Raw genomic sequence first — 10,232 nt, forward strand, 5'->3', positions numbered from 1 at the left:
ATTTTGTTCACTGATCATGCAGTGTTTTTGTTTCTTCTGCTTCTAAAAGAAATATACATTTTTTTTCCTCCTAAGGATGGCTCATATCCAAGGGTTTTAATTTGCTTAGAAGTGGTGCTCAAGGCCATATTTCAGTACTATTAGGATTGTGTTATGTTGGTGCTAAACCACTTAATGGACACTCAGTGTTATGTTTTGTGTCCTGATTTAGCACTAATGTTGGATAGTTGCTGATCTAAGCAGCTTGGCCCCAATTATTTCAAGACCAGCCTCAGTGTGTGAAAGAAAGATTCAAAACTCTTTATGTTACCACAATATGGAAATCATGCGCCCCCTCACAGCTTCCAGGGGTTTAGAAAAGGATACTCCGTGTCTCCTAAGGCATTTGTTCAGTCTGGGGCAGGGCTTGGACTGATGGTGGGAGGTGAACCTACACAAAGAGTTTTGCTTTATACTGCAGAGCATTTGAGGACAATGTTTACATGCAGCTGTATTCAATTTTTAGTTGGTTTCTGGCATTCAGTGACAAAGGCATTTGTTTGAAGATAAGAGTGACATACTTGTGGAAAATGAAGATGTGTTGTGATGAAAATGAGAGAAAACAAATACTGTGACTTAAAAGCAGTCCAATATATTTGGGGTTTTACTGTGCATTCTTTAACGTGTGTGTGTGTACTCCATCACTCAGTCTGTCCGACTTTGCAACCCTATGGACTGTTGCCTGCCAGGCTCCTCTGTCCATGGGCGTTTCCAGGCAAGAGTACTGGAGTCAGTTGCCATTGCTTTCTCCAGGGGATCTTCCCGACCCAGGGATAGAAGCTGTTATCTCCTGTGTCTCTTACACTAGCAGGTGGATTCTTCACCACTTGAGCTACTTGTAGTAAGTTTATTTAAACTTTGCATTCCTTTATTTTTTAATAAAAGCTCACAATAGCTAAAGGGATCATGAATGCTGTTTAAATGATTCTAGAGCCTTCAGAAAGCATAGGTATACAAATCCAGCAAGCTTTACGGTTTTCTGGCCTTTAAAAGACAGCGTGATACAGAGTATACTTATGAGTTAATTAAATGATAACATACCAAGGCAATTTAATATGGACATCAAATAAAGCCTAGTTAAAAAAATTGTATGATAAATTTAGAAAATCTAGGACTTTCCTGAGATGAAAATTGACTGGTTTTTAAATTAACCTCGGGAGGACTGTATCTAAAATTAAATTTGTATTATATTTAGTAGAGGAAATAAAGTGCTGTGTGAGAGCTTTTTTTAAAGGACTCTTTAAGTATAGGAGGTTAGTATTTCAATAATGGCATCAGAAACACTGAAGTAATATATTCTCAGCAAGTAGGCACTTTCTTCCCTAAGAAAAATGAAAATAGCTTGTCAGTTATGTATCCTAAGTTGTGTGCTATATTGGTTTTAATTATTATATGGCTGTGCTCCACTCTGAATCTTAAAGTCTGTCACTGAATCATCTCTAAGAAGTAACTATTATTTAGATGGTAAAACTTCATGGTGAAGTCTTTTAAATGGAATCATGGAGTAAACCTCAGAGAATTATAATGTTCTGTGTCCCTAGCTCAAGTCTTTGTCACCTCTTAATTTTTTCAGGAGGTAATTATTTGCCACCTGCTCTTGGTTCAACACTGCTGCACATTGTTCCAGATATTTCCAGCCACAATCAAGGAATTTACATAAAAAGAGAATTTCTGAAATGTTGAGAAAAAGTATTCACAGGTGCAGTTTACATGTCAGATATAATCAGAAAGAGACGAAGTGATACTTAAATGTGAGGGCATTGTTTTTGAAATGATTTCTTTGATTTCCTCGGGATATTTCAGAATATTAGGGAATATTCTGAATTTACCCAAGAGGCTCATTTCATTCACATAGACTGTGCTATGACTTTTTTCCTTCTGCTTATAAAAGAAATACATACATTTTCCTCCTAAGGATGGCTCATATACACGAGTTTAGACTGGCTTAGAAGAAACACTCTAGGCCATACTTTGAACTATTAGGATTGGTTATGTTGGTACTAAAGTGCTTAATTGATGTTCATATGTATATTTTTAAAATTTTGAGAATATATTTACCATCAAGAGAGTATGGATAGAAAATTAAATAAAATCAACTCTCTTCCAGCCTGCCCCAAATCTGTGAGCAGATTGTCTTTCAATAGACCACATTGGTTTAGCTATCCCAATAAAATAGTGAAAAAGAAAATTCTCATCTCTATATCACCCAAATTTCACTTAAATTGTATTAGAAAATAAAATGTTGCATGTCGATGTTTAGGTGTTTTTCTGATGAGCTATAGTGTAGCTCAAATAAATTTTGCTGAAATAAATTTTACTTTTCAGGACAAAACCAACAATTTCTTATGTCCAAAATACAGTTGCTGGTCAGAATATATTTTTCTAATATTGTAAATCTCCTAAAATAGATCTATATGTACTTTTGTATTTATTAGTGTTTGTTTTGCAAAGGCCTGGAATTTAGATAAAAATATAATACTGGTTTTAGAATTCATAAATATCCTCAACATTACTTTATCTATATAAAGAGATAGATATAAATACATAAATATTTGTTAATATGGCATATAGAATATTCCTATAAATAGAGTACCCTGTGATATTTACATAGATACCATAGATCTATGGGTTTCCCTGATGGCTCAGATGGTAAAGAATGTGCCTGCAATATGGGAGACCCGGTTTCAATACCTGGGTTGGTAAGATCCCATAGCAACCTACTGCAATATTCTTGCCTGGAGAATTCCATGGACAGAGAAGCCTGGTTGGCTACAGTCCATGGGGTTGCAAAGAGTCAGACACAACTGAGTGACTAACACTTTCACTTTCTCATATGATCTATATATCATACCCATATAAACACTATATGTTGCAGTTGAGGTTTAATGTATATGGAGCTTTATATTTAAAGTCAGTACAATAAATAATAGTATTAATAATCTTTTAAAGTGTGGTCAAATAATAGTATTGGTATTTTTCTGTTTAAGCAAATCAAAAATATTTGAAGACCTGAGAATAATTATGTTTTATTTCTTAAGGATCTACATATTGTAATACCGCGCTGTGTGAGCTGTGCTTAGTCGCTCAGTTGTGTCCGACACTTTGCTACTAACATATGTTTAATTTCTTCATAAATTCTCGCTAACCATAGTTCCAATGATATGATTTCCTATCTAAAGATTGAAGCTGGGATTGTTATCATTAAGATTGAATTGGCTATATGCAAAGTGATGCATAATGCAAGTAGCACTTATAAAAAATAACAGCTTAGCCCTGCATTTTAATTCATACTCTGTGTTAATTCTCCCAGTGATTTTTATTAGCTTGATACATAACAGAAGAGCAATATTCTCCATGGGCAATGAAGACATCTAATTTCTTAAATTAAAAGTACTGATAGGGAGACAAAGAACTACCCTTCCCTCCTTGAACCAATACACTGCTCTTTTCTGTTGCCCATTCCACTGACCTGTCATCCATTCATTTGCGTTAAATTACAGCCAAACCCTTAAGTAATTTGTTAGAAACATTTAAAAACAAAAGAGTCACATGCAACATTCACATCTATTTCTCATAGGCCCCCCATCTGTCCATCTTTCTTGTCTCATCTACATTAAAAGAAGTAACTCGCTTCCGGTTCACTGATCTAGAGTCAGTAACAAGGGAAACAGGACCTATATCCTAAAATTTAATTCAAGGTTTGTTAGAGTATACAGATTCTGATGTCTCCTTCCGTTTCAATCTAAAGAATGGACAAATTTGAAGCAATGCTCTCTGACAGGTCATCTCTGTTCAAACCAGCCAGATATACTGATGCCCTGGTTGCAGCAAATTCCTCTCCTGGCCTTTTTCGTCTAAGCCTTGGTAATATGCCAAGTCGGGAAGATCCCCCTGGAGAAGGGAATGGTAACCCACTCCAGTATTCTTGCCTGGAGAATCCCATGGACAAACCATGGGGTCGCAAAGAGTCAGACACGGCTGAGCAACTAACACTTTCACTTTCCGTAACATGACTGTCAATTGAGTCCCTGCTGTAGGAACTCTAAGGAAAAACTGCTTCTCAAGGAAGAGAAGGGAAAGCTCTGTGAAGGATGTAGGGTGATAACATGTCCCTTGTCAGCACTTCTGGCTCCTTTGAAATCCCAGTATTTGAACCGTGAGCCACACCAAAGTCTAAGTAAACATCATAGTGGAGGCACTTCTGGGACAATTCTTACACATCACCAGATCAGTAAACCTGTTAACATAGATCCCTGATCTGATTAGGCATAAAAGAGTAATTAATACTACATTTTCAAATACATACATTTCAAATATATGCATTTGGGGGGCTTCCCTGATAGTCCAGTTGTTAAGATTTGCACTTATAATGCACAAGACACAGGTTTGATCCCTGGTCAGGGAACTAAGATCCCACATGTTGCATTATATAGCCAAAACTTTAAAAAACATTTTTCTAATATATCAATTTTATCCAAGTAATACTGTTTTTTTTTTTTTTTCCTCTTTAGGTAAATTACTTTTTGGAGAGCATGAGAAAAAGATATTTTCTTTTACTTAGCAATTAAAATCTCCTTCCAACATCCTCATTTACTTCCTACAAATGAAAACATTGTTTTCTAAGATATCTATCCCAATGACTCTGATCTTTTAGTTAACATAGTATGTGAATGAAATGCTTTATCATGATGAATCAATCCTCCATGTAGTAATACCTTTCAGTTGAATAAATAATATTATCTTACTACCAGTAGCAGCCCTTACAGTCAGAAATAAATGTAGAATGCATATTAAAACTATTTTCCATGTTCTGAAGATACATTTTTTATTGCCTTTTCTTATCTATTCTCATTTCATTGAATAGGTTAGTTGCTTTAAAATATTCATTAAGTAGCTATGAGGCACCAGATACTACCCCGACTTAGTCTGGACACTGGTATTTTTAAAAACCTCTCCAAGTGATTCTAATATGTGGTTCCAGTTAAAAATCACTTTTCAGGAGGCCTGAGGCAGGAGAAAGCCTAGGAGGATTTCAGAAGATAGGTGACATTTGAGAGAGATGTGAAGAGAGAGTAGAATTTTACCAGGGGTGGAGAAATGGTGAGAAATATATGAGAATAAACAAGAAGAACTGTTACCAGGCAAGCAGCCTTGATAGGAATAGATCATCTGCTCTAGCGAGGAAGGAAAGGAAATGACCAGAGAAGGCAAGATGGTATAGTCAGGATCACACAGAGAAGAGCCTTCAAATGCCTTATTGAGGAACTGGACTTTGCTCAACTGAAACCACTTATCTTAACACAAATGGGTCACTACCTATTGACATTTTAAAGTAGTAAATATGATACACCCTAATCTGGGTTTAAGCATGGAGAATTCCTTAGAATGTGAGAACTTTGAAATTGGCAGAGGTTTACATTATTATGAGAGATCATGGGAGATTCTGATTGCTCCAAACTGACTTTAATTTAACTTGAATAATTATAGGTACTTTCACACATTTTAAAATGTTATCAACAATGACAGCAAACATCATGTTAATACTATGCTCAGAATATAAAGATAATACCATAATTCACAAGAATGATAACAACTCATTTCTTGGACTTAAGCAGAGAAGAATTAAAACACAAGACAGTATTTAGTATTGAGTGTCCTTTTAAAAAAATCAATTTTATTCAATAGCTTTGAGTCAATAACTAATCAATAAATGCACTTGTTATCAGAAACATTGAACAATGAAGTGGTTTACTTAGAGAAGACAAGATTTAGGGGCAAGAACATGTCTTCAAATATCTTTTAAAGTGGTTTTCATCAGAAAATCTATGGCTTCCCAGAAGGTAGAATTAGACCCAACAAGCACATGCCAGAAAGATATATTCTTTCTGAGAATAACCTAAAATCTATATAAACTGAAATAATAACCATTTCCAGTAAATTTTTCAACACTTTTGATTTTTATTCAGAGGATATGTTATGGTGGAAATTTGAGCATCAAATTGATAAACTTCTATGGCAATAGATCAAAGGGAAAAAGAGAAGGCAAACTTACCAGTATCAAGAGTTAGAGAATAGCATCACAGACCCTAGAGAAATTTTAAAAAAATAGTGAAGAAGTATTATTAACAACTTTATGCCAATAAATTCAGTAATATAGATCAAGTTTATTCAACCTCAAAAAAAGTGACAAAAAAATGTTTTTCTGGAACTCTCTTGCTTTTTCAATGATCCAAGAATGTTGGCAATTTGATCTCTGGTTCCTCAGGCAAATTTGGCTTTAGAGTACAGAATGAAGCAGGGCAAAGGCTACCAGAGATTTGCCAAGAGCAAACACCCTCTTCCAACAACACAAACACCCTCTTCCAACAACACAAACACCCTCTTCCAACAACACAAACACCCTCTTCCAACAACACAAGTGAAGACTCTACACATGGACATCGCCAGATGGCCAATAACGAAATCAGATTGATTGTATTCTTTGCAGTCAAAGATGGAGAAGCTCTATACAGTCAGCAAAAACAAGACTGGGAGCTGACTGTGGCTCAGATCATGAACTCCTTATTGCCAAATTCAGACTTAAATTGAAGAAAGTTAGGAAAACCACTAGAACATTCAGGTATGACCTAAATCAAATCCCTTATGACTATACAGTGGAAGTGACAAATAGATTCAAGGGATTAGATCTGATAGAATGGTCGAGGTTTGTGACATTGTACAGGAGGCAGGGATCAAGACCATCCCCATGGAAAAGAAATGCAAAAGGCCAAATGGTTGTCTGAGGAGGCCTTACAAATAGCTGAGAAAAGAAGAGAAGTGAAAGGCAAAGGAGAAAAGGAAAGATATAACCATTTGAATGCAAAGTTCCAAAGAATAGCAAGGAGAGATAAGAAAGCCTTCCTCAGTGATCAATGTAAAGAAATAGAGGAAAATAATAGGATGAAAAAGACTAGAGATCTCTTCAAGGAAATTAAAGATACCAAGGGCACATTTCATGCAAAGATGGGCACAATAAAGGACAGAAATTGTATGGACCTAACAGAAGCAGAAGATATTAAGAAGAGATGGCAAGAATACACAGAAGAACTGTACAAAAAAAGAGCTTCATGACCCAGATAATCAGGATTGTATGATTACTCACCTAGAGCCAGACATCCTGGAATGTGAAGTCAAGTGGGCCTTAGGAAGCATCACTACAAACAAAGGTAGGGGAGGTGATGGAATTCCAGTTGAGCTATTTCAAATCCTAAAGATGATGCTGTGAAAGTGCTGCACTCAATATGCCAGCAAATTTGGAAAACTCAGCAGTAGCCACAGGACTGGAAAAGGTCAGTTTTCATTCCAATCCCAAAGAAAGGTAATGTCAAAGAATGCTCAAACTACCCACAATTTCACTGATCTCACACGCGAGTAAAGTAATGCTCAAAATCCTCCAAGCCAGGCTTCAACAGTTCGTGAACTGTGAACTTCCAGATGTTCGAACTGGATTTAGAAAAGGTTGGTTTAACATTTAACAATTAATCAATGTAATTCACCATATTGTTAATAGCAAGGTAAAGCAGAAAAACCATATGGTCATCTCAAAGAGATGCAGAAAAAGCATTTGATGAAATATAACATCAATTCCTGATTTTTAAAACTGTGGGAAAACTTGAAATAAAAGAAGCCATCTTTAGCTTGAAAAAACTACATAAAAATGCCTATAACTAACAGTATACTTAATCGTAAAAAACTAAATGTTTTCCCCCTAAGATCAATAATAAGACAAAGATATCTGCTCTTACCACTTCTAGCCAGTGCAATAAAATCAGCAATCCATCATTCAAACATAATAGTATTCAGATTGGAAAGGAAGAAAAAATAAACTGTCTTTTTTATCACAAACAGTATAATCATCTACATAGAGAATTAGATGAAATATACAAAATAACTACTAGAAATATTAAATGAAGTTAGTAAGGTTGCTGGATTCAAGACCAGTCCACTGTGTATGTCATATACTAGCTGTGATAATTGAAAGTTGAAATTATAAAACACCATGTAAAATTACATAGAACTATGAAATAGTGATAAATCTAAAAAAACATGTGCAAAATTTGCCTTCTAAAAACTATACAACATTATTGAGATAAATTAAGGGCCAAGACAAATGAAGAAATATATGGATGCATCAGAATTTTCAGTATTGTTAAAATGTCATTTCCCCCTCAAATTTATCTATAGATTAAATGCAATATAATCACCTTTGAAAATAGTCTAGCAATTTCTTTAAAAAGTTAGAAATACACTCATTATGTGGTTCAGCCATTCTACTGAGAGGTATTTACCCAAAAGAAATTGAAAACATATGTTCATGCAAGACTTGTATATGCGTGTTCATAGAAATTGTATTTGTAATAAACAAAACCTGGAAACAACCCAAATATCCATCAATGCATAAATGGATAAGCAAACTGCTAATATAGTTATAAAACAGAATACTACTCAGTAATAAAAAGAATAAACTATTGTCTGCAATAAATAGATGAATGTCAAAGTAATTACAGTGTTTGCAAGAAGCCTATGAGACAAAAACAATGATGACACTTCACAGTTTCATTTATATAACATGAATTCCACCTATAATAGCACCCATTTCATTTATATAAAATTCTATAAAATGCAAACTTAGCTTTAGTGGAAGTGTTCAAATCAGTAGTTCCCTGGGGGTGGGTTTTGGCAGTGGAGGCCAGTGGGAAGGGGCAGAAGGAAGAGATTACAAAGAGACATGGTGGAAACTGAGTAATGAGTATGTTTATTATTTTGATTGTGCTAATACTTCCATGGATATATATGTATAGTACATATATGCTTTAAATATGTGCAGTTGAATGTACCTTTATGAGGGAAAAAAATCCAAAATTACAACATAGTCAGTTAAGTAGAATATAATTTCATAATTTAAATATTAATATTTTCTTTCATGAGATATAAGATATTTAGAGTAGAAGAGTAATTTACCCTTAATAGTAGACCCTCAAAAATTATTATTGGAATAGGCTAAGAGAAATACCACCAGAAATCATCCGTATGATGGTCAGGTCTTATGCTATGTATGGTTATTAAACCACACAATTTCATAACATTCACCTAAACTTCTAAAGCTTAATCCAGAAAAACTATCCCCCAGTTGCTGTCTTTTAATGACCAGATAGACCAAGAATCTGGATGTGATGTGTTTCATTAACATTTTCAAAACCCATGCATCATGTTGATCAATAAATCAGCTTTTAAGAAAAAGTACTCTGTGTCTGCATGTTGTTGAGTTTTAAGCTTTCTGGAATTACGTATTTTTCAGTAGCAAAAATTCTACAAAAATGCGTTCTGTGATCATGTGAATGAATAGCTGATGGTTAGCTACTCTTTCCCACAGTCTTATTCTTGAGCTTTTGCAGGACAGGGAGAGGTGACACAAAAGGATCTAAACAAATAAATGCCATCTAACCGGGAGATTCCTGCCCTAGAAGATGGTAGTATCCAGAATCATCCCCATTGATATTTCAGGCAGAGTAGAAAACTACTGCCAGATACTACTGACCTCTGTGGAAAACGAAGCAGAGTTGGACCATTCTAGCAAGACCCCAGAATTTCTAGCCAGCAGCCACTCGGGGTCATCTCTCTACTTTGTTTTCCAAATAATAATGCCAACGTGCACTTTATGCATTAAATTTCTTTGGCCCTATTTCTGCCATTATAGGTGGAATTGTATCATGTATGTATGCATATAAATAACCTTAAAACCTCATTTTAAATTATTTTAGCATTTGAAAAAATTTTATCATTTGGAATATGCTTTTTATGAATCAACACTATAGGGGGGACTCCTTATACATTGCTTATATTTTAATAGCTATCAAAATAGGTACAGTGGGCTAATAATTAGCATAAAATATTAAGAAATACTTTTCATTGGTGGTTCATGACAAAGTTTACATTACAGGTTTGGGGCTCACCTAGCGTGGAAGGACAGCTTGCCTATGCCAGGTGAACCCCACACCTGTAATGTAACCTTTGCAGTCTAGAAATCTCTTGAAATCTTATCAGAATGCCTTCTTTAGGTTCTGTCCCTTAACTGGTTAGAAGCCAACACATCCCCTGTCAGCATCATCTCTTATGCCTCAAAGTGAACCCTCCATGAAGAGTGCTCTCAGAGG

At 35.1% G+C, this 10,232-nt stretch overlaps 1 long non-coding RNA gene across 1 annotated transcript in view; it reads left to right on the forward strand.

Annotated features, from left to right (window-relative positions):
* LOC147366280 (uncharacterized) overlaps positions 1–6,913 on the forward strand; it is a 186,412-nt gene extending 179,499 nt beyond the window's left edge. Inside the window, exon 4 of the long non-coding RNA XR_015133291.1 lies at positions 1–6,913. This exon is cut by the window's left edge and continues 21,141 nt beyond it. This is a non-coding gene — a long non-coding RNA (uncharacterized LOC147366280).
* The last annotated feature ends 3,319 nt before the right edge of the window (positions 6,914–10,232 follow it).

This window comes from Bos grunniens, chromosome 9, assembly GCF_055505025.1.
Source record: "Bos grunniens cultivar Pamir isolate PY7600 chromosome 9, Bosgru_T2T1.0, whole genome shotgun sequence".
In the NCBI taxonomy this organism is placed as follows: Eukaryota; Metazoa; Chordata; class Mammalia; order Artiodactyla; family Bovidae; genus Bos; species Bos grunniens.